This window comes from Narcine bancroftii, chromosome 7 (genome assembly GCF_036971445.1).
Source record: "Narcine bancroftii isolate sNarBan1 chromosome 7, sNarBan1.hap1, whole genome shotgun sequence".
NCBI classification, from domain to species: Eukaryota; Metazoa; Chordata; class Chondrichthyes; order Torpediniformes; family Narcinidae; genus Narcine; species Narcine bancroftii.
The window spans coordinates 139,812,549-139,838,951 of NC_091475.1; positions in this window are offsets into that span (position 1 = coordinate 139,812,549).

Genomic DNA, 26,403 nt, shown 5'->3' on the forward strand with positions numbered 1-26,403 from the left:
ATTTTATTTTTCCTATAATTATATAGTTGTATGTTTATATTGGAATTTAAAAAAAAAATATTTTGCTTGTTTTCATTTAGTATACATTTGTTAATTGAACTTTAATTTGTTTTGAAGAGTTTAATTTTTTTCTTTGTAAAGGGGTAGTGGCTGAAGTTCTAACAAATTGACTCATGTAAGATTTCAGGTGCTTCTGAAAATGTGCTCCCCAGCACCTTGACAATCCATGCCTCCGATTTCTATCAAGTCAAAAGACAAACTAAAATGTAGAGGCACTTTATTACACAGTATCATATTAATGCGTTGTGCTACAAATATTTACCGGAACCACAATGATTTGACAATTTGCATTTTTTCATCCTCACCACTGATCTTTTCCCCAGTCTTCTAAGTGAACCCCTATTTCCATGATACTCTGCCTGAGTTTCTCCACAATCCCTAATTGATCAACTTCCCCCTCTCATCAGCTCCATGTTCCCCATTTTTTTCAGCACTAATTTTCTTATCAGCTTCTAACAGTACCAAACCCTTCCTTGCATGCACCTGATCTTCTGTCTAATTTGTGCATTCTCCTCGCACAACACTTCTTCTTCAGTCTTTTCTGCTTAACCCCATGACACTCACCCCAACACATTAGAATCCGAGAACCATGTGGCATAGAACCTGGCCATTTGGCCCAATTTGTCAATGCTGACCAGAGGACACCCATCAGCCCAACATTGGGTTGATAGCTTGCTATGTCAAAGGGAGTCGAATGCTCACCTAAACATATTTTAAATTCTATTAGTGTCCCAGCTTAAGCCACACTCTTAGGCAATGTATTTGATGTATCCACTCCCTTCTAGGTGAAAAAGTTCCTTCATTTCCCTTTTAAATCTCCCCTATATTACCCTAAACCAATGCTTTCTACATTCATCCATCTCTTGTATGGGTAAAATTTCATGCAGTTAAAATCTTTGTCCCATCCTTCCCTATTCTTCATCTGTGCTCCTTGTTATCCAATAACCCACCCCTCTTCTTTCTTCCATTCTTAATTTCCATTCTGATGTTCACACTGATTCTTGAACCTCTTCTCTCTCTCTCTTTAAAGATCCCACATACAATTTTTGACCAGGTTCCATGGCCTAATTGGTGGCATTCTTAGCTCCAAAAAAAATCCTATTTCTTTGATCTCTGCTAATTACAGTAAAATCCCCATTATCTAGAATTCAAGCAACTGGAAAAAAAATTGTGGAAAATAAATTGATTAAAAAAAAGAGTTTAAACTTGGCATCCTCCTAGTGGTCAGTATGTTGATCCACCATCCACAATCTCAAACAACCAACAAATAAATATACTTATCCAGCATCTACCAATCCCCATAGGTGCTGGATACTAGTGGTTTTCACTATATTTCCACATGTTTTCTAATTTCCCCCTGCCATATGCAGCAAATAAGTCCCCTCAATTCAATTTTCAAAAAGGAATTGACAATTTCTAGGCTCAGTTATCATTATCTATCAACATCAAAGCATAACATAGTTGAAGTATTTCTGCCTCCAATGCATTAAGCAACACCAGCAATACACTGATGTTCAAATCACCACAGCAGCATAAAGTGGGGTCTTTGGTGGTTTTCAGATTTGGGTATTCATATGGAAAAAGTCATGGTATTGTCAGAAACATTATTACAATGACCTTTTCTTGGCATCTTTGTGGTTGTTCAGCCTTTTCTTTCTAATGCTTGACTTGGGAAAATATAGATATTCCCAGTCAGAAACTAGATGAACTACAAATCATCACTGAGCTAAAAGGCTACAAGCACATTCAAGTCAGGAGGTACAGTTCTTTGCAAGATGTGCCAAGATGACATCCTCACTCTTAATGTCAGTAAAACAAAGAAGCAGATCATAGTCTTCAGCAGGATGGTGGGTTCAGAACCCACAACATTGTCCACACTAATGGCAATAGTAGCTGCCTTCTGGTTCTTGGGACTCAACACTTCCAATGACCCGAGGTAGAGTAATCATTTTGATGCAGTGATAAAGAAAACACACCAACGCCTCTGAGGAAGTTTGATGTATTCCTTCATGTTCCTCAAAAGCTTCTGCAGGTGCAAAAGGATACTATAGGAGCTGCTCTGGTTGGAATAAGCTCCAGGAAATTGTGAATGCATCTGAGAATATTAAACAATCTTCCCTCCCCTCCATCAACCCCATCTACACCACCGGTACAGATGTCAGGCAGCCAATATACTGATCCCATCTCAGATCCACTCTCTCCTCCCATTGGGAATGAGAACTTGTAACTGCTGTAGCAAAATAGATCAAAAGTCAATCCACAGGACCATAAGAATGGCAGATAGGATCATGGGAGTCTCCCTGCTCCTCCCCACCCTATCAATATTATCTACCAGGATCGTTGACTGAAGAGGGTATGCAAAAATCATTGAGGACCCTTTCCATTTTGCACACAACATCTTTCAACTGCTCCCCTTGAGGAAGAGATATAGGAGTATCTGAGCCAGTACCACTAGGTTGGAAGAATAGTTTCTTCCCATGGCAGTGAAAAATGCTGAACAACCAAAGGAACTGTTCACACTAACCATCCGAGACTCTCATATGTACAAAACCTTATTTATTCATTTATTTGTATTGATGAAATGCTTGGCCTTCATATGTATTGTTTGTCTGTATGTGTGTTATGTCTGGTTGTGCATTTACATATTTTGCACCAAGGGCTGGAGAATGCTGTTTTGTTGGGTTGTACTTGTACATTCAGATGACCAGAAACTTGAATTGACTTGTCCACCAACTTAAAGACAATTTCTTACCCACAACCATCAAGCTCCTAAATGAACCTCACAATAGTGCCCTTGCTATGTACTAAGATGCATCTTACTGTACTACTAAACTGTAATTGTGCTCTTAATTTCCTGCTTCAAATGTTTGTTAGAGCTGGCCTGTTAGATGCTCATGGAAGAGTCTGCTCAATGTACCAGGTATAATGTGTCAAACATTTTGAACTTGAACTAGATCTATTCAAGGATTTTTTTTTTTTTCCTGGCATAGAAGGCTGGAAATCTGACCCTGAAGAATAAGGGTTAATTGAACAACTACCTCAACAACTGACTAATTTTAAGTTGTGATCACCTTCCATCTATTCAAATGTTAGAAGAAATGAATGCATGACCAGCTTGTCTTCTTGACTTGAGAAGGCAATGGTGCATGACTTTCTTGAATGACTACAGCCCCTTTTGAAGAAGGTGGATACACAATGGTGCTAGGGAGTTCCAAGATTCAGACCCAGTGAAGATAAAATAATAACAACGTATTTGCTATTATTTTGAAAGTCCAATTTTCCAACTTCACATTGCATTTTTTTGAGATTCGACAGCAGAAGGATCCAGATGATAATGCACGTGATGAACACGGAAACAGAGCATTCAGTTTCAGGTCAATTTTTCACTTGTGCATTGGCAGTTATTATTTCATTAGGTGTGATAGAGAGAAAACCGTGACAATGAGGCTCCAAATCTGGTTATCCCAACATTATTTCTAAAGAACACGTATTTGCAAAATAAACTTTATAAAGTATTCAGGAATATATTGCTAGTCATTTTCATTTCAGTTCCCAATCAAAATCTTACATGCATTAATTGCTTGGTGCAGTGTATTCTAAAACACAAATATCACTCGAGCATCAATCGAGTGATGAAGTATTCAGTTGGCAATGCTGATGGAGGAACAGTTCTCAAGAGGCTTGCTTGACGTTGGTCATTCTGTGTGATGAACCAGGGAATAGCATTTTCAAGAGCTCCAGAGGAATTCAATAATACAAAGTCCACAGCTACAGGAGACTGTGGCCTCAGTCTCTAACCCTACCATCCCTGAGAATCTATAGGATGCATTGCAGCAAATGTATGTAAGATAAAGAGAGGAGTGTGAGGAAGGATAGGATTAGATTGTAGTAGAGCAGATTTACATTGATCAGCACAATATCCTAAACTGAAGGGCATGTGTACGATGTTTTAAATCAATATTTCTCAAACATCTTTCCAACTTTGAAGAACTAATTATGGGTGACTTTGAGCTAATTGACTAAATTATGAAATACTTCATCAGACATGAAAATTTCAATGCTTTATAATTCAACCCTATATTACATCATTTGTGAATATACAGAAATCCCTTATTTTCTAATAGATTTCTGTTACCATTATGTGATGACTTTTATTTTTACTTCTCTCCATATTCTGTTCATAGTGGTTTATCTTCATTTGATAAACCACAGAGCCCAGGCGGCAGTGAGGTGACAGGCTGAGGGGAAACCCTTTAAAGGTCTTTCATGACCTTGGGACTCAGTGACAGCGGAGGCCTCTTATGGTATCAATATTTGAATGAAAAGATGGTTTCACCATAGATATAAACAACAGACCAGCTCTGAAGGAAAATTCCTGCAGTGAAACTTCCTTCAAATTATAAAGTCACGCTGGTTTATGAAGTGCAAGACAGCAGATATACATATTATTACCCCTAACAGCATCAATGATGACAATTGCAATGAATTTTAAAATGAGCCTTGGGCCATTCAGATTCATTCATACTTTTAATTAAAATTAAAATTAAATTCTTGGACAATAAACCTTTTTTTTCTGAAATTATCTTCTTTTCCCTTCATTTTGAGTTATTTTTGCTTTCCCCTTTCCTTATCCTAAGCTTGCAATACAATACAGAGTTAGGGATTCATCTTCAGTTGCTTGCATGAAATTGACAATACAGAGCACCTGCAATGTTATGTGCTGTTTCTGATTTTGGTCTTACTGACATGGGAGGAACAACACCTGATTTTCCATCTGGACACTTTCCAGCTAAATGGCATTAACATTGACTCTTCTGGTTTCTGCTAACTTGATCTCCTTTCCCCCTCCCTTCCTTTCACCCTGTCAGCTCTCCACTGCCTTCCCTCTCTGTTTACCGAGCCATCCCTCCTTCCTTTGCTTGTTGCTATCCCCTCACTCTCTTCTCCACCTACTATCTTCTGCCTTTGTGACCATGCTTCTTCCCTGTGCCTTCCCCTTTAATCTTTCATTCAAATGTCTGCCAACATTTTTTCATACCTTGATGAAGGGCTCAAGCCCGAAATTTTGGTTGTATATTTTTAACTTTGCTATACAAAGGACACTATTTGACCTGCTGACTTTCTCCAGCCATTATGTGATTTTACGTTTCACTTCTGACATTCTAGTCACTTGCTTAGCATGAAAAATCAGAGCTCAAAAGACACCAACATTTTGAAAGATCAAAATGGAACCAAAAGAAAATAAGGTCCAATATTTCAGGGTATTTCTACAAAACACTTGCTTCTTTAAAATCAGAGAGATAAATAGCATGTAATTAGTTATCCTCACAGAACAAAGTTAACTGAGGTACATTTTGTGTGCAGAATATTAAAATATTTTGTATTTGGGATTTTGCCAAAGAATCAACATTAAAAATGGCTTATTTCAAAATACTAAGAGTTCTCTATTAATAACTATTTTACAGACGCAAGTCAAACTCCCAGATGCTACTTATGCATACAGAATGCTATGGAAAATACCCACAATCAATGAAAAAGCACTTTTGGATTCAAGGTGAAATAAATCATTTTGATGAATATGAGTCAAAATACTGTTATTGAAAGCTGAACCTTTGTTAACTGTGCCACAGTGCACTGTAATTGTATAAATTCTTAAACTTTAAGTAAGTTCTCCTTTTATCAGCATATTCATTTTTCAAGGAGAAACATTTTATCCTGTGTTGATCAAATCCACTATCATTTTGAGAGAGAAAAAAAATGACAAAAAAAAATGTAGTTGGGGGGAAAAAAAATTAACATTAGAAGCAAAATCCATCAATCTGCCTTGCTGGGAAAGAAAGAAAACACTTAAATGGCAGGAATTGCTCATTTTTGCAAAAAAATGATAGATAAAGAATAGAGGGAAATTTTGCCTAGGAGATTCTCATAGCACTGAATGCATTTTTTGCTTTGTCAGGATATTGTACAAGACCTACTAAATTCAACTTATTGGAATTGCATATTGTTATACATGTATATATTTAGGTACATGTATCCCACGGGATTGGGGATAATTTGTTTCTACTCTGCATCATGTGATGTCTAATGAGGCCATTGTAGGATTGGTAGACTCTTGGATTACTGAAGCAATGGTCAATGGGAAAGGCAGACAGGTCAATTGTAAGGTGATCACTCTGAGATGATTATGCAAGGCTTCTGCTTCCTCCCATTCCATTGATTAAAAATTCCCACTGCTGTCCTGAATGCAACTTCTTCACTTGGAATGGATATGCATTTCTCTGGAGAAGCTCAGAGCACATTCTTAAATATTTCTCTCTGTCCAACTGGTCATCCCCTTCCATGTCAAACTAGAAAGAAAAGGGGTATGATTATGTAGCTTGGTCAAGGCAGCTGAGAGAACATTACTAGAGTCTCATCACTGAAGGAGCTGGCCTGAGAGAGGGACTGATATTGGCTCACTTAACTTTCCAGTGAATTTGATGGGATGAGGTGGTAATTTTACCACTGGTTAAGGAGACTGTTAAAAATAGCTCTGGTCTCAAAACACATGAAAAGTCATAGATCACTACCTGGTAGACAGTGATTTTTTTTCCATTTCTGAGGCACTGATCTTCAAATATTTTTCTTTCCTCAATCAACCAAAGGCTACACTGGCAGATTGATGGTGACAGGTGTTGACTGGAAGATGACCTCTGGATTATCTAAGTGCATCATATTTTCCAGGGTCTCATTTGTAAGCCCTTATTGCCAGAGTGTAATGAAGTGCAACAGCAGGTGATTGGTAGAGGGTCATGATCTTGGATGAGTGAAATAACCATGCTCTGAAATCGTACTGGCCACGTCCCCTCCCAGCTTCATCATTATACAACATCGGATGCGAGAATCTGTAAGACCATCAGAAGTAGGAGCATTTGAATCATAAGTGATGTATTTTTCCTCTCAACCTCATTTTAATAACTTATCTGCATAGCCTTTGACACCCCTATTAATCAAGAGCCAACACCCTCCACTTTAAATAAACCAACGATCTCCACAGAATCACAATACTCCCTGGAAGTAGATGAAGATGTCTCATTACACAAGCCCATCTCCAACAAATTTAGCCTGGTGGTGCTGGTTCTGATACTCCTGTATCTGCTTCCTACAGGAGCAGTTGAAAAATGCTGTGTGCGGTGTGGAAGGGGTACTCAATGATTCCACACCCCTTCATCAGTCAATGATCCTAATAGATCATGTTGATGAGGGGGAAGGGAGACTGCAATGATCCTCTCTGCCATTCTTATGGTCCTGTGGATTGACCACCAATTCATTTCTCTGCAGCAACTGCACCACACTATGATGCAGTCAGTCATGATCCTCTTGCTAAGCTACTGTAAAAGGTTGTCATAATGGTGGCCGGTAGCCTTGCCCACTTCAGTCTTTTCTCTTTTGCACCATCCAAATAAGTGAGGAGATTTTGTGTCCATGATAGGTCATGAATTAAGTGAATTCTGAGGAATTTGGTGCACTCCACTCTCCCCTCTACAGAGTTGTTGATGTGTTCTGGAGGGTGGTTGTTCCTAGTCCTCCTGAAGTCCATGGTGATCTCCTTGTCCATGTTCAGACTCTGGTTGTTACTCTTGCATCGTATCTCAAGATTTTCCATGCCTTCTCTGTAAGGCAACTTATTGTTGTTACTGATGAGGCCAACAACTGACGTGTCGTTTGCAAACATGATGACACTGTTGGAGCTGGATCTGGCGATGCGGTCATGGGTCAGTAGAGTGAAGAGGAGGGGAATGAGCTCACAGCCCTGTGGTGCTACAGTACTCAGCATGACTGTGCTCAACATTCTGTTACCAAGCCTTTAACAACTACTGTTTCACCACCGGTCTTCATCTTCTGTCATTCTTCCCCTAATCCAAGGAAAACTGTTTTGAAGTTCCCAATAATCCAAATTCACTTGCACATTAGGAGAAGAAATTCCATTAATAAATAAAGTAGGGATGAAATCTCAACAAGGTTATGCAGAAAATATCCTATATCATAGTAATATTCCTCCTCAAAGTTAACATGATAATTTAACCTCAAACATTGAAAGTTAGGTAGAAGAGATTGTTAATTGTAGTTCTTGGAAAGTTGCAGGGAGCCACTTGAAGAAAAAGATTTATTATATTATCAGCTTAATCATCTTTACAGCACCATTCCAAATGAATTTTAACCAACTGGTCAAGACTTGACCATTTTGAAGTTTATTTAATACTGAAGCCAGGAATTACTTTACATTATTTTGACAATAAATGGTTTGCTCATTATATACATGTTTAATAACCACTTTCAAAAAATAGTCCTTGTGATTGATGAATAGTTTCAGACCCTGAAGGGCAGATCGAAGTGCAGTCAATCACTGATAAATGTTCAGGGTCCTCGCAATGCAACTTTCAAGTACGGACAATCTGTCAGTACCTATTGAAGAAAAAGTAGTCTGTCAATGTGGCTTCAACTGAGAGCATAAGTGGCTTTCTGAATACTGAAAAAATGAGGTATTAATCATTGTTTTACATTACTTTAAATAAGTGTTGCCAAAAGCACGATTTCATTAGATGTGTGGCTGACATGTCAAATGTCTCATATTCATTAGAGCTCATCTCAACTCAGTGAAACCAGTCAGAAGGTATTCAAGCATAAAGCATGAGTTTTTCATGCTCTGCTGGGACCAAGGAAAGCTGCCTCAGGACCTTCGTGATGCCAGCATCATCACCCTATACAAAAACAAAGGCGAGAAATCAGACTGCTCAAACTACAAGGGAATCACCTGCTCTCCATTGCAGGCAAAATCTTCGCTAGGATTCTCCTTAATAGACTAATTCCTAGTGTCGCCGAAAATGTCCTCCCAGAATCATAGTGTGGCTTTCGCGCAAACAGAGGAACTACTGACATGGCTTTGCCCTCAGACAGCTCCAAGAAAAGTGCAGAGCACAAAACAAAGGACTCTACATTACCTTTGTTGACCTCACCAAAGCCTTTGACACCGTGAGCAGGAAAGGGCTTTGGCAAATACTAGAGTGCCTCGGATGCCCACCCCCCCGCCAAGTTCCTCAACATGGTTATCTAACTGCATGAAAACCAACAAGGTCAGGTCAGATACAGCAATGAGCTCTCCGACCCTTCTCCATTGACAACGGCGTGAAGCAAGGCTGCGTCCTCGCACCAACCCTCTTTACTATCTTCTTCAGCATGATGCTGAAACAAGCCATGAAAGACCTCAACAATGAAGACGCTGTTTACATCCGGTACCACACGAATGGCAGTCTCCTCAATCTGAGGCGCCTGCAAGCTCACACCAAGACACAAGAGCAACTTGTCCATGAACTACTCTTTGCAGATGATGCCACTTTAGTTGCCCATTCAGAGCCAGCTCTCCAGTGCATGACGTCCTGTTTTGCGGAAACTGCCAAAATGTTTGGCCTGGAAGTCAGCCTGAAGAAAACTGAGGTCCTCCATCAGCCACCTCCCCACCATGACTACCAGCCCCCCCACATCTCCATCGGGCACACAGAACTCAAAATGGTCAACCAGTTTACCTATCTCGGCTGCACCATTTCATCTGATGCAAGGATCGACAAAGAGATAGACAACAGACTCGCCAAGGCAAATAGTGCCTTTGGAAGACTACACAAAAGAGTCTGGAAAAACAATCACCTGAAGAAACAAACAAAGATCAGCATGTACAGAGCCGTTGTCATACACACGTTCCTGTTCGGCTCCGAATCATGGGTCCTCTCCCGGCATCACCTATGGCTCCAAGAACACTTCCATCAGCGCTGTCTCCGTTCCATCCTCCACATTCATTGGAATGACTTCATCACCAACATCGAAGTACTCGAGCTGGCAGAGTCTGCAAGCATCGAATCCACGCTGCTGAAGACCCAACTGCGCTGGGTGGGTCACGTCTCCAGAATGGAGGACCATCGCCTTCCCAAGATCGTGTTATATGGCGAGCTCTCCACTGGCCACTGAGACAGAGGTGCACCAAAGAAGAGGTACAAGGACTGCTTAAAGAAATCTCTTGGTGCCTGCCACATTGACCACCGCCAGTGGGCTGATATCGCCTCCAACCGTGCATCTTGGCGCCTCACAGTTCGGCGGGCTGCAACCTCCTTTGAAGAAGACTGCAGAGCCCACCTCACTGACAAAAGACAAAGGAGGAAAAACCTAACCCCCAACCCCAACCAACCAATTTTCCCTTGCAACACTGCAACCATGCCTGCCTGTTCCGCTTCGGACATGTCACTCACCAATGAGCCTGCAGCAGATGTGGACATACTTCATCCGTGAAGCCAAGCCAAAGAAATAAGAAAGGACATTGGACATTTGTGGAAAGAACATCTGTCAGTTAAATAAATCCAAATACTCCCCTTAATTTTTAAAATGCTGGCAATGGATACCATACATACATGTCCAGGAAGGGCAGAAATAATATTCTAAAATATAATTCTGGTGTATCAAATGCTCAAAGTGGGGGGGGGGGGAATCCCTGCTCGTTAAACTGGCTTTGCAAGCTACTGAGCTCTATTGCAATTTTGAATAGCCAATAAATTTGAGCACAGCCAGTGACATCATTTTCTCATGAATAAATTGTTTATTGATTTATTGTTTCATTTAAAAGCTACTGGTCATCTCAATTAATCTTTTCTTTACTCTTGTTGAGTCGTTGATCTCACCACTTCAGATTTCTGCAAGCCTGACTACTCATTTAAAACATGCAGGACAGGGGGCTTGATTAGAGCAATAAGCAGAGAAATTAGTATGCCTAATCTGTGATATGTGGTTAGATCAGGGAGAACTTTGTCCACTTGTTACCTCCAGTGAGTTAACTTATTGATTCTAGAGTTTTTAGGAAGACACAAGAATTGTTTCCATCATATCGACTCGCACCTAAATTAGGGCACTTCCAGAATATATGAATCAATGAAGCTTCATAGATTTTACACTTATCAGGTAGTGGATCAATATCTGCATTAAAAACAAGATAATTTGACTTTGGTGTATCCTATTCACCATTTTAAACTGTAATAAACAAATTTATGCACAAAATTAAGATTCATTAATCAAGTTAACAGTGAAACTCCAATCTTGGTCTGAAAATGATCTGTTCAAATCACATTCCCAATCATTCTTAATCCTAGTCATTGAGGCTGTTCTTAAGTCTAATAAGTTATTATAAATAATTGATATTAATCCATGCCAGGAGAACTGCAAATCAAAAAGTAAATTAAGAATTTTTTGCAAGATATTTTTCAAACTTTATCATTGATTCTAAAGATCAAATTAGATTCATGCATTTTCATTGCTGTTTGTTTTTTCTCAAGAAGAGGATATTCTCTTGACTTCAACCCAAGAGAGAATTTTAGCTTTTACCTCATTGATAGCTAGACGAGCAATTTTAATGAAATGGAAGGATGACTCTACCTATTCATGCCCAGTGGTTACATGATGTTATGTCCTGTTTAAGATTGGAGAAAATTAGATACAACATTAAAGATATAGTTTCAATTTGACAAGATGTAGGGCCCATTCATAGATTACTGTCATTATTGGAAGATTTAAGATGTCTAGATGTTTCGGAGACTGACTGTCCGGTGTCTGAAGGTCGCTATTTGATCCATATTACTACAATTTTACAAATTAATCTTGGTCAGAGTGAGGGGTTAAAAAAAAAATTCAAAAAAATCAACTCACACCAAAACATCACTTGCCTCTAGCCTCCTTGTGTTTGACACATTAATTCATAGTTTATGTTCTATGCTTCTGCTAGCAAGAGGGGTTTCACTTTTCCTAAACCACAAATCATCCATTATATGCTCTAATTAATTTAAGGACAGAGATCAAACCACTTTAAAATCCATTGACTTCATTTGCAAAAAAAAGTTACAAGATTTAAGTACTTGCCTTCAAATCAGCCCATGACCTTGCCTATTATTGTAACTTTAACTTTGACACCAAGCATTGACTTAATTTCTGAGAAATATTTTGTTTTTGCTCTGAGTTACCAACTCCCACCTCCATGATGAACATTTTCTTCATCCATTTCCATCCCTTCTCTAAAACTACTTTCTATTCTGCCTATCTCTTTCAGCTTTCTCTTGGAGCCTGCTTTTTCCAGCCTTTCCTTTCCTTTCTCCCTTAGCAGCATTTGCTTGTCATCCTCCAGCAAGCAAGGCAGAAACCACACCTTGATCAAGGAGAGTACAAGCTCAGAAATGCCCATTACAGAAGTTGCAAAATTATAATTGGTAGGAGAAATTTTAGCTAATCAGCACTCAACATTAGTGTCTGGAGAGGCAATGTTTATACTGGCAGTATTAGAGGTCACGGAGACGTGACAAAGCGCGTTGCCATAGGACTGGCCACCAACATGCATTTTAATTATTCTTGCTGTTATTAGCTACCGGCAATACAATTGATTAGCTGACAAGAGGTTTGGATTTTACTGCATTAGAAGCACACAAGTAAATACATACTCTTGCCTTTAGATGTGAAAACTATTCATTGGGATTGCTGTTTCTGATAGGAATTATTTTGAGATTTTTAAATTGCAATGCAAGAACCATGTTAATTATTCAAAAACATTTAGAAGTTAAGGAAAACTTAATCATTTTCCACAACTGTCTTTCTACATATTTCAATTAAAAAAAAACCTCATTAATAAAAAAGAACAAAATTACTTTTGGTTGAAGACTTGCAAATATTAACAAAATTCTAAATAATTTCATCCACGTCCACTAATTAACACAGACTTTCTTTGATTAATGGGAGCACTGTCAGAAAGAACTTGGTTACCTCAAAGGACTGTGGTCTAGATTAGCAGTCATTTTCATAAGCTTCAAATTCCCTTAAATCCAACAACCAAAGTATGTATACCATAAGTTCACAGGTCCTTTGTTCAGAACAAAGTGTTAGACTGAAGATTACTCATCAGTGTCCAGAATCACTCAAAGGTCTTGTGAAAGGTGAAGGAGTTCAATGTAAAATTCATGATCATGAACAGTAAGAAACATAAATAAAGGCAAGAGTAGTCTGCTTAGGCTTCAGAAATATCATGCATGTTTTTTATCCCCACTGAGTGTTACTTTTTTGGCACTAACCTTATCGCCCATGATTTCTGTAAAATCCACCCCCGAAAAATCCCATCAATCTTGAGCAGGAATTTTTCAGCTTAACAGTCTTCCAGTGCAACGGATTCCAAAGATACATTACCTTCCATGTGAAGGAATTCCATCTCATCTATATCTCAACTGGCCAACCCTTTATTCGGAGACTGTGACCCTGCAGTTCTAGACACATCAGCTGCGGCAAACATCAACTCCATGTCTCGCCTCTGAAGCCATTTAGGAATTTACCACTCATTCGAACTTAAGACTGTACCAGCTAGACCTGATTACCTTCAGAAGTCTAGACAAAACAGTCATCCAAGGAATCAATCTGGTCAGCCTTCTTATTTCTATTCTTGATTCAGGTCGAAGGGATGAAGTAGTAATATGGTTCATGGTTGCTTTTATTAGACAACAGATTCGCCAAGGCAAATAGCACCTTTGGAAGACTACACAAAAGAGTCTGGAAAAACAACCAACTCAAAAACCTCACAAAGATTAGTGTATACAGAGCTGTTGTCATACCCACACTCCTGTTCGGCTCTGAATCATGGGTCCTCTACCAGCATCACCTACGGCTCCTAGAACGCTTCCACCAGCGTTGTCTCCGCTCCATCCTCAACATTCATTGGAACGACTTCATCACCAACATCGAGATGGCAGAGGCCGACAGCATTGAATCCACGCTGCTGAAGATCCAACTGCGCTGGGTAGGTCACGTCTCCAGAATGGAGGACCATCGCCTTCCCAAGATCGTGTTCTATGGCGAGCTCTCCACTGGCCACTGAGACAGAGGTGCACCAAAGAAGAGGTACAAGGACGCCTAAATAAATCTCTTGGTGCCTGCCACATTGACCACCGCCAGTGGGCTGATATCGCCTCAAACCGTGCATCTTGGCGCCTCACAATTCGGCGGGCAGCCACCTCCTTTGAAGAAGACCGCAGAGCCCACCTCACTGACAAAAGGCAAAGGAGGAAAAACCCAACCCCCAACCCCAACCCACCAATTTTCCCTTGCAACCGCTGCAACCGTGTCTGCCTGTCCCGCATCGGACTTGTCAGCCACAAACGAGCCTGCAGCTGACGTGGACATTACCCCTCCATAAATCTTCGTCCGCAAAGCCAAGCCAAAGAAAAGAAGAAATAATGCATAAAATTGTAATATAAATGCTATACTTATTGTCTGCCATAAGGCAAAGAAAGATTCACCATGAGCCATGTCCAGTGCCCCTAACAATAAGAGAAAGTGAACCAGACATGAAAACCTTGAGAAATACTAAGTGTCTGTGGGTTCGCTATCAATGCTCCTGTAGCCTCTGCAGCCTCACAGACTTAAGTTCAAATCATTGACTGTCTGAGTTGCAAGTCAAACATTCTGATAAAACCAGGAAGCCTTCATTGCCAAAGCTCTTCAGGAGCCCTTCTTGCCCTTAACAATATCTGAATCCTGGTTGCAATATCTGATTTCCATGAGTCGGTCTCCAGCAGCCTATAGCATGTGAGTCCTTTGACCATGTCGCGAGGATCCTGCAGCATGTACAAGTTCTTTGATCTCAAGTCACCAATTGTCTGCAGTCTGTGTGGGACATTCATGATCACCTTCCCTGTAGAATCATCTCCAAAGCTTCTCCTTCTCAACGGGGTCGTGTTCTCCCTATTTCTGCTCCTCTGCTCTCCAGAGGCTGTAACTATTCATCGTACACGGCCCAGCCCAGATGATGACCTCCTGGGAACAGACCTTCTGTAACAGGTTGTTTAAAGCCTGTATGAAGATGTTGGCATCCAGACTGGGCAGTAAGATCCTTCAGAGCAACACTGTGTCTCACCCTCTGCTTTGCCAGTTCTGGCAGTGCCTTTATTTTCTATAGGTTAGTCTAAACTAAATGGGCCTGTTTCTGTGCTGTCATGCTTTATGGTTTGGTGTGTTCCTAGTTGGCTTCTGTATAAAAGAAGTATAGATTAATTGACTCTCATTTCAATCCACAAGGTCTGTTCCAACCATCAAGTGCACATTTAAACTAATCCTATATTAACCCTATTTTGTTTCCTTATTTTCCCATGAGTAAACCCCTACCCTCACTCCCACCTAATTCTATCACTCAGCAGTACAACAAGGGACAATTGACAGTCGCTATATGACCCAGCAACAACATTAAATTAATTTGGAAAATAAAATCTATTAATCATTTTGGATAAGCCAAAATTTTTAGAACAACACAGCAGCATAATTATCAGAGATGCCTCCTCACAGTTCCAGTCTCAATCCTGACTTCTGCTCCTGACTGTGGAAGCTTGAACCTGCTCTTATAATCCTGTGAGTTTCCTCTGTGTACTTGGGTTTGGATAGAAACCCATGCATTCACAGGGAGAATGTTCAAACTCTATGCCAATAGCACTTTGAGTTAGGATTGTACCCAGGGCACTGGAGCTGTGAGGCAACAGCTCTATTAACTGTGCACTTGTGACGTGCTTCTAAAAAACCTCTCCCAAATGATTTTAGTTGGTATTCAAATTAATTTCAATCCTACTCTTTTGATGTACGATTTCTGGAGTCTCCATCAGTCTTTAATAAGGAGGAGGGAAAAACAAAGCTAGATTTTTCATTTGTATGTGGAAGACAGCTATAAGAGGTGCACTTTAGCTCTAGGTAATGATCCTGAAATGGAATCCGTTCTTGCAGCATGAATGTGGATGATTAGCCCAATAAATTAGCTCAGGAGGACCAGGAATGATTACTATTCACTACACTTCAACAACTCTGAAGTAGAGAGTGGAAAACACCATTCCTTGAAGTTCATTTAAATAGATCACCTCACTTTTCAGAAAGGTGCTATAGTGATTGCACTTCCTGAGAAGAAATGAAGAGGGCAAGGTTAATGGCTACCATTAGGTCAACCTTCTATAGGAGTTCTATTGAGAGTGTCCTGGCCTGCTGCATCACAGTGGGATATGGTTGCTGGAGAGAAATGAATCAGAGGTCAAGCCACAGGACCATAAGAGTAGCAGAGACGATTACTGGAGTCTCCCTCTCCCCAATCGACATGATCTACCAGGATTGTTGTTTGAAGAGGTTGTGCAAAATAATTGAGGACCCCTTCTGACCTCCACACAGCATTTTTCAGCTCTCCCATTATGGAAGAGATACAGGAGTATCAGAGCCAGTACAGAGAGGAACAGGGAGCTAGGCTGAGGAACAATTTCTTCCCACGGGCAGTGAGAATGCTGAATGACCAAAAATGCTGCTCCCACTAACCCTCTGAGACTCTCATTTGTAGAAAACTCTATTTATTTATAGATGAAATATTTTTCCTGCCTATATATTGTTGGTCCATATGTACACTGTCTGATTGTGCGTCTGCGCGTTTGGCACCAAGGACCAGGGAATGTTGCTTTGTCAGGTTGTACTTGAGCCATTAGAAGACCATAAATGACTTGGAAAGTTGGATCCATTGTGTCAAAATTTTTCTCATGTAAAAAATGACTGTAAGGATCAGGCTTTGAAGCATGACACAGCTAGAACAGTTTTATCGACTTGTCTGCATAATAAAAGACTGATGGACAATGCACTGAAGGTGCAAGAATGAAAATGGCAAGAAAATTCTGTCATTAATATTTGGATTATAATTTTAATTTGTAACAAGAGTTATGATAAGAGCAGCATTTGTGAAAATGAGTGGTTGAGCTCCATAAACTTTATTAAAACAACTTTACTCTAAGAACGTGTCAGGATTTCTATTGGCTAACTTCCAGCCTTGACATGGCCCCCCTAACTTTTAATTTTTCATATAATAAGACCAAAGAGATAATGAGAGAAGAAAGCTGATACTTTGTTCACTTTGCTGAAATTTACCAAGGTCTTGTTTTCTTCTTTGTTTTGACCTGGCCACAATCTCTTGAAGAAGATTGTCTGGTTTGCCATTGTACACTATGCTCTGTTAGTCTATTAATTTGTTGCTTCTTTATCAGTCATTTCATAGTTAAGGTTTCAATAGATTCAACTTTACTGTCACAATGAGAAGTATTTGTTTTGTGAGAACCCAAGTCAGTCAACATACAGAGCTGCAAAGTAGAAGACAAAATCACGTGTAGCGTAACAATGAGAAGATCGATTATGACAGAGCAAGGGTAACGTAGGAACACTATTGGGAGGTTAATTTGTGACCCCAATGGCTGCAGGGTAGAAGGTGTCTTTGAAGAGAATATCTCACTATTCCCTCCCGACTTTCAAATGCACTTCTATTGCTGAATCCCACACTAATAATATCAAGGCAATTACCACTGACAAAAATAAAATTGGAGTCGTCATATACAAAGGGTGGCTCAGAACCATGCAGTGAGTAACTCACCTCCTCACTCCTTAAACTCTGTTTACCGGCTACAAATTAGGAGTCCTGTGTTTGAGCCCAGAGGACCCCAAAACCAAGAAGCAATAGATATTCACCAAGACAAATGGTTATTTAAACAAAACTTGATTTTAATTATCTTTAAACATGAAAACAGATTCACACTTTAACTTATCACTATTAACTTACGATACCTAACTTAACCCCCTTTTAATTCTAAGCGCACATGCATGTAATGTGTGTGTAAATTCAGAAAAGTTCTTTGGTTCACAGTCCAATCTCACTTCTCATTCCTCCAAGTTGACTGGTCACAGGCAATTCTTATACTGTGCACAGAATTTAACATTTATAAAGTTCACTGGTCTTTGGTGCTCGAAAGGTAAATGGTTACCACTCAGGAAGGTTCTTGTTGGTTTTCAGAGAGAGATGTGTTGTTTCAGGACATCCACAACTGAGGTACTTCTATCAGTCACCTCAGCATCTTGCTGACAAACCTGCCCCATCAGTGTTCTCCAGATAATAACCTCTTTCTTTCAGGTCACCACAGAGTTCCTTTCTGTTTCACTTATTCCAAGTGAAACATTAGACAGCCAGTCCTCTTCTCTTGCATTAACCACAAGGGCTTCAACCAGGCTGTCTTCCAAAAGCTTGCCAGCTTGTCCTGTTTCATTCCCAGCAACTTCTGCTGGCTGACCCTGTCAAGTGATCTTTCTCTCTCTCTCTCTCTCTCTCTCTCTCTCTCTCTCACACAACCACACACACACACACACACACACACACACACACACACACACACACACACACACACACACACACACACACACACACACACACACACATAGAGAAAGCCTCTGAATCTCTCTGCTTGCATAACCACATGACCCTTTTACAATAGCAAAACTCTCCTGTGGACAATAGCGGCTCCAGCCTGCTTTTTCATCTGTTGCCTTGATAAACAATAATCCATTAATGACATATTTTGAGCACTCTTCAAAGCTCTTGCAAAAGGTTGTGTGAAGCCACCATGTCTAGCTTTTCAAATAAGACCTGTTCTAAAGTGTTTGCATCTAACAAACCTTTCCCAATATATCTCCCCAAAACATTTCTATATACACTCTCACACATCCAGCACATTATATTTTGCTTCAGATTCCAGCATTTCAAGTCAATGGAAAGGATACTTAAGAATAGGATCCATGAGCATTTGGAGAAGTACAGTCTACTCAAGGAAAGTCAGCATAGCTTTGTGAAGGGAAGGTCGTGCATCATAAGTCTAATTGAGTTTTTGAAAGATAGCAAAATAAATTGATAAGAGTGGGGTGGTAAATGCGGTCTACATGGATTTTAGCAAACCATTTGACAAGGTCCTCCGCAGAGAGACTCATTCAGAAAACCATGAGGCTCTGATTCAGTGGAACCTTGGCTGTGTGGATTAAAAAAATAATTGGCTTGTAGGAAGAAAGCATAGAGTAGTAGAGGAAGGAAAGTATTCTGCCTGGAAGTCAGTGACTAGTGGAGTGTTGCAAGGATCTGTTCTTGGAACCCTGCTCTCTGTGAGTTTTTTTAATTATAAATGACCTGGATGAAGAGATGGAAGAATGGGCCAGTAAGTATGCGGATGACATGAAGAGTGGAAGTGTTTTTGATATAGCTGAAGGTTGTCAAAGGTTGCAGGAGAATATAAACAGGATGCAGAGTTGGGCAGATAAGTTGCAGATGGATTTCAATCCGGATAAGTGTGAGGTGATGCATTTTGGAAGGACAAATCAGAAGTCTGAATACAGGGTTAATGGTTGGTTACTTAAGATTGCAGATAAACAGAGGGACCTTGAGGTTCAAATCGGTGCAAAACATGCAGAAACACAACCAGACATAGCGCACATATAGACAAACAATACATATGTAGGACAAGTATTTCATCGATACAAATAAATAAATATTGTTTTGTACATCTGCAATGCCCTATGTCTTCAGAGCTATGGGTAAACTCGCACCTCAGGGACTGCAGTAGTTCATGAAAACTGCTCACGACCACTTTCTCAAGGGTAACGAGGCATAGCCAATTAAATATTGTCTCAGCCTGTGAAGCCCAAATCTCCTAAATGAATAATAAAAATAATGATACCCTCTTGTAAAGATTGAACTGAAACAAAAAAATTGATGAACCAGTCAGATTCTGTGGAATGTCTAAGCTATTAATTTTTACAAATACTTTCTGTTCAGATCTTCAGAATCTGATGTTTTTTTTTAAATTAACATATCATTTTCTCTAATAATTGCTTGCCCTGTTCACTCTTTCCCTCCTTCTTCCCTCTCCCCCCAACCTTCTGCACATTGGCCTAATACTGTAATGCCAGCTGAAATCAGAATTTGGCGTGCAGAGAATGCAAGCAGAGAGAAGCATTTGCTCTCTACATTTCTCTGGAATTTGCTCAGAAAACCTTGGCAAGTTCAATGTGCCCATTGTTATTAGTTCATAAATACCCAGTAATTTGGGAAAAGCAAGATAAAGGACATGAACTGTGAATCACCACAAATTGTCATTTGCTTAGCTAACCAAAGCATTTAATCAGCCCACCTGATTAAACCTAGTAGGTTTTTTTTGGATTTTTAACTCAAACCTGATTTTAAAATCATCTCACAAATTTATAGTTGCTATTTCAAGGTGTAAATATCTGGTCTTTTGCTGATTTATAGTTCTGTCATTCGACTTAAACTTGAATGAACAGAAATTGAGCAATTCAAACTCTGGAATGCAACAAAACTACATTAAAACCTGCCTTTAAATTACAACCTTTTTCTCCTCATCCAACTTCCTTTCCCCCTCTCCCCAATTCCCCATATTTATCAGTCTGTCTCACTATTTTTATGCCTCTATTCTTAACAGGCTTGGAAAATTACACCTTGGTCTTACAGTCTCCTCTATCAGTTTGCACTTCGATCAAAATATGGTGCAAATATAACTGGAGCTGAAGAACGAGGAAGAATGAAAAATTAATCACAGCAAGATGCTGTGCTGAGAAATTTCTGGGACACCATTTGGGAAGGTAAAATGATTCCAACTTTGTGTAACTTTTACTTTTGAATCCGAGGATGAAAGATTATTCCAGGACTACCTGGTGAGGAACTTGTTGAACCTGGATGCCAAGGCTACAGAGCACATAGACAGTTTAAGAACCTCTTTCCTCATTAAGAGGTTGGAATCTATGATAAAGCTCTATAAATTGTTTGCTTAAGGGCTATATATCTTATACATGACGTGAAGGTAATTTCACCCATTCCTTTCATCCTATTCCAATCTTTCTTGATTCCCTTTTTCCCTGAAACCTATTCCCTCTGACATATGCTAATCGACTCACCTTTTAAATGAATAATAATGGTGGACTAATTAGAATAGCCTGATCTGTATTAAAAATGTTCAACAAAATGTTCAACAGTATCTTTAACTTCCTATTATGAATAAAATATATTTGAAATATTACAAAAATAAATCCCAGAGACATCACAAAACAACTGAGAGTGTGCTGCATAGTAGGAGAAGGAGAATTTCAGTGCTGTATTAAATTGAGGTCCAACCTAATTTCTAGGATGGCTCAAAATATTACCAGGCAAGATCATGTTCAACTGTGCTTGCCGTAACAGTGCACGTAGTTGGTAATGTAGCCATCTGCCAATTGGAAGAGCCTGTAAGGAGCATCCAACATTCAAGATGATGCATCCCAAGGTCATGCCTTCAGCAATTTTCTGATGTACCATAACATTGCATGCTGCCAAAAGTCAGCTCCACATTTTGGAGGAAAGGCTTTAAAAATACTGGAAATTGAAATAAATAATTTAAAAATTGATTTAAACAAATTGTAATCACAATCATTTGCTTGTCAAAAATATAGTACAGAATTAAATTATAAAAAAAAGTTGAAATTACCTTGATAATGCAATGATTCTATCAAAATGAATGGGACCTCTCAAGATTCACAAATAATAGTCACTGCAAAGCTGAGCAGCTAGGAACGGAGTAAGATGCAGAATGCCTCTGAAATAATTGCCAAATCCAGGAACAGTCTGAGAAGTGAGCAGATGTGGAATTTTGAATTGTGCTCCCTGTGGAGCCATTGATTTTGTACTAGTCCAAACTGTCCCAAAACTCTCCGCTTTTCATTTAATTTCTCCTAGTTGTGAACATGATGGGCTGAATGAGGCATTCCCTATTTCTATGAAAATGTGCGCTTGGTGAGAGGAGACAGAGGATAGTGGTGGATGGTGATTTTCTGATTGGAAGTCTGAAACAAGTGGTGTGCCACAAGCATCAGAGAAGGGACTTCTGTTGTCTGGAATGTGTACAATTTATGACTTGGATGACGATGTATGTGCACTGGTTAGTAAATTTGCAGGTGACACAAAAATTGGTGGAATTTTTGATAATGAACAACGTTGTTTGGGGATGCAGTGAGACTTAAATCAGCTGGGTGGAATTGGCCAGACAAGTGTGAGGTGATAAACTTTGGGAAATCAAATTCTGGGAGAACATTTTGAGTAGGGTTCTTCAAAAAGTTGCTATACAGAGAACTTGGGGTGCAAATCTGGCGGATAGCATAGTGAAGAAGACATTTAGTATGCTTCCCTTAATGGGCTAAGACATTGCATATAAAATTTGGGTTGTCAGATTGCAGCTGTATAAAATGTTGTTTGACTCAACATGGATTATAATTGTGCACAGATCTAGTTATCACATATGGGAAGGTGAAGACAGCAACAGAACAAATGCAGAAAAAAATGACTGACATATTCTATGGATTGAACAACGATAGTTATATAGGACTAATAGGTAGGATGGGTTTTATTCTCATTTCAACGAAGGAAGCTGAGGAGGTTCATAACATCTGATAAAACTATCAGGGGCATTAATAGGATAGACAGTAGGAGCCTTTTATTGAGGGGCAATGAGTATTAATCTAGAGGACATTCTTAAGGTGAGAGAGGCAAAATTTATAAGAGATCTGAGAGGTAAGTTTGGAATAAACTGCCTGAGCAAATGCAATTAAAATGGTTAAATGTATTTTCTGGACATACAGCATGATAACAGGCCCATGGGCCCATGCCCCTGTTTACACCCAATTGACCTACATCAGGGAAACAAAGAAAATAGGTCCAGGAATAGGACATTTGGCCCTTCAAGCCTACACCGCCATTCATTTTGATCATGGATGATCATCTATTCAGTAGCCAGTACCTGGCTTCTCCCCATACCCCTGATTCGCTTAGCCATAAGGGCCAAATCTAACTCTCTCTTAAATATAGATAAGGAACCAGTTTCAACTACTTCCTGTAGCAAATAAGTCTACAGATTCACCACTCTCTGATAGGGAAAAAAAAAACATTTTTTATCATCTCCATCCTTAAACTGAGACCCCTGGTTCTGGTCTATCCCAACATCAGGAACAACCTTCCTGCATCTAGCCTGTCCAATCCCTTAAGAATTTTATACATTTCTAAAGATCCCCCCTCAATCTTCTAAATTCCATCATGTATAAGCGTAGTCGATCCAGCTTTTCCTCATATGCAAGTCTTGCCATCCCTTGTATCAATCTAGTGAACCTTCTTTGAACTCCCTCTATGGAAATGATGTTTTTCCTCAGACAAGGAGACCAACTCTAGGGTGTGGTCTCACCAAGGCCCTGTACAACTTCAGTAGAACCTCTGCTGCTGTAATCCTCTTGCTATAAATGCCAACATACCATTCGCTTTCCACACTGACTGCTGTACTGTCAATGACTGGTGCACAGCGACATCCAGATCTCGGGCATCTCTCATTTTCCTGAACAGACACCTTTTTGGTAATAATCTTCTCTCCTGTTTTTGTCTCCAAAGTGGATAACCTCACATTTATTCACATTGTATTGCATCTACCATGCAATGGACCACTCACTTAACTTGACCAAGTCACCCTGCATCCTCTTAGCATCCTCTATACAGCTAACCCTGCCACCCAGCTTCATGTTGTCTGCAAAATTGGAGATGCTGCTTTCTATTCCCTAATCTAAATCATTGATGTATATTGTAAATAACTGTGGTCCCAGCTCTGAGCCTTGCGTTACCCTATTAGTCACTGCCTGCCATTCTGAAAAGAATCCATTTATTCCTGTCTGTCAACCAATTATATATCCACCTCAATACCATATCTCCTATACTGTGCGCTTTAAATTTGTACGCTAAACTCCAGCGCGAGACCTTATCAAAAGCCTTCTGAAAGTCCAGATATACCACATTCACTGGATCTCCCTTATCCACTTTACTAGTTACGTCCTCAAAACATTCATCAGACATGATTTTACCTTCACAAAACCATACTGACTCTGTTCGATGATATCAGTACTTTCCAAATGTGCTGCAATTGCATCTTTAATAAATGACTCCAGCATTTTCCCCACTACCCATGTCAGGCTAACTGGTCTATAATTTCCCATTTTCTTTCTCTCTCTCCCTCTTTTAAAATGTGGGGTTATGTTTTCCACTCTCCAATCCAGAATCGAAAGAATTTTGAAAAATTATCACTAATGCATCCATTATTTCTTGGGCTACTTCCTAAAGCAATTTGGTATGTAGAAGGTCTGGCCCTGGTGTGGAGGGGTTGGGGAGTTATCTGCCTATAATCCCTTCAATTTACCTAATACAACCTCTTGACTTACATTTATTTCCTTCAGTCCTTCCCTCAGATTAAATCCTTTGTCCCCTATTATTTCCTGAAGATTATTTGTTTTCCTTAGTGAAGACAGAACCAAAGTAGGTATTCAATTGGTTTGCCATGTTCATGTTCCCCACGATCAATTCACCTGTTTCTGACTGGAATGGACCCACATTTGTCTTTACTAATCTCTTTCTCTTTACATATCTCTAAAAAGCTTTTACAGTCATTTTTTTATGTTCCCTATCAGTTTGCTCTCATAATCACTTTTAACTTTCTTAATTAATCCCTTTGTCCTCCTCGTTTGAACTCTGAATTTCTGCCAGTCCTCAGGAATTTTTTTTTTTCTGGTGAGTTTACATGCTGCTTCTTTGGATTTGATCCTGATTTCCCTTGTTAGCCATGGATGCACTGCCTTCCTTGTTTATTTTTTTCCCCAAGTTTGGATGTACAATTGTTGTATTTCAACCTAGCTATCTATAAATGATTGCCACTGCATTTCCACTGTTAGTCCCTTAAGTAACATTTGCTAATCTCTCTCAGCCAATTCACATCTCATACCATCAAAGTTACCCTTCTTGAAGTTCAGAACTTTTGTATCTGAATTAACTCTGTCACTCTCCATCTTAATGAAAAATTCCACCATATTGTGGTCACTCTTGCCCAAGGGCTTTGTGTAACAAGATTGCTAACTAACCCTTCTTCATTACTCAATACCCAATCTAGAATGGTTTGTTGCCTCGTTGGTTCCTTGACATGCTGGTTTAGAAAATAATCCCGCATACATTCTAAGAAATACTCTTCCTCATTATCCTTTCCAATTTGGTTCACCCAATTTACATGTAGATTAAAGTCACCCATTATAACTGCTGTACCTTTGTTGCACACATTTCCCATTTCCTGTTTAATGCCATCCCTAACCTCACTGCTACTGTTAGGTGCCCCATTACACAACTCCATCTAGTGTCTTCTGCCCCTTAGTCTTCAACTCTACCCAAATCGATTCCACACCTTCCAAGCTAATGTCCTTACCTTCTATTGTGTTTATCTCCTCTCTAACCAACAATGCTACCCCACCTCCTTTTCCTTTCAGTTTATCCCTCCTGAATATTTAATATCCCTGGATGTTGAGCTCCCAGCCTGAAGGGTGGAAGGAAACCAGAGCACCTGGAGGAAACCCATGCAGACATAGGGAGAATGTTCAATCTCCTTCCAGATAGAGCCAGATTAGTACCCTGTAATAGTGTTGTGTTAACCGCTACACTAACACCTATGCTAATCATGCCAGCCCTGCAAGTATGGGCTTATTGCAGGCACATGGGGTTAGTGTAGATTAGCATCATAGTCAGTATGGGTGATTTGTCAAGATGTCCCCTTATAACCATATAACCATTTACGGAGCGGAAACAGGCCATGTTGGCCTTTCGAGTCCACACCGGTTCACTGATTTTGTGCGTCCTCTTCAGGCAATGGTTATTTAAGATTCTTGCACCAGTGGAAGCACTCTGCTATAGAGATCTTGAATATTGCATAGAGATCTTGAATATTTCAATAAGATCACTCCTCATTCCAATAAATATTATCAAAGTCTCTCATAATTGTAAAGTGTTTTATTTGGTGACATCTCAACCATCGTATCTCAAGAGAAAAGATGATCAATCCATTCCATCTATTTCCAGATTAAGGGTTTTTGGCTGGGACATCTATTGTCTGACCTGCTGAGTACCTCCTGCACTTTCTGTATCACTCCATTATTCCAGCATATGCAGACTTGTTTACCCCAGTCTATTCATCTTATTTGTATGTCCACACATGTCTGGTTTCACCCCTGCAACTCTTACCTGCAAGTATCGATGTTCCTTTTACAACAAGAATTATATGCAATACTCAAAGTTCTCTTTATACAGGAGAACATAATTCAGTCCAACTTATTTTAAATGTTATCCCTCAGGAAAGATACCTTATCACTTTGTTGGATTTTGCAAAGATTAGGTGCAACATTTTGTAATAAGTGTAATTATACTGCAAAATTGCTTTATTTCCCTCTCATCTGGATCACACTTCTAGTGCATCATCTCACAATTACCTACTGGTATGTTAAACTTCAAATACTTTAGATATCCAATTGTAACCTATTGTAATGTTTTTGATTCAGAGAGGCTCCGATAGCTCAATGGTTAGAACA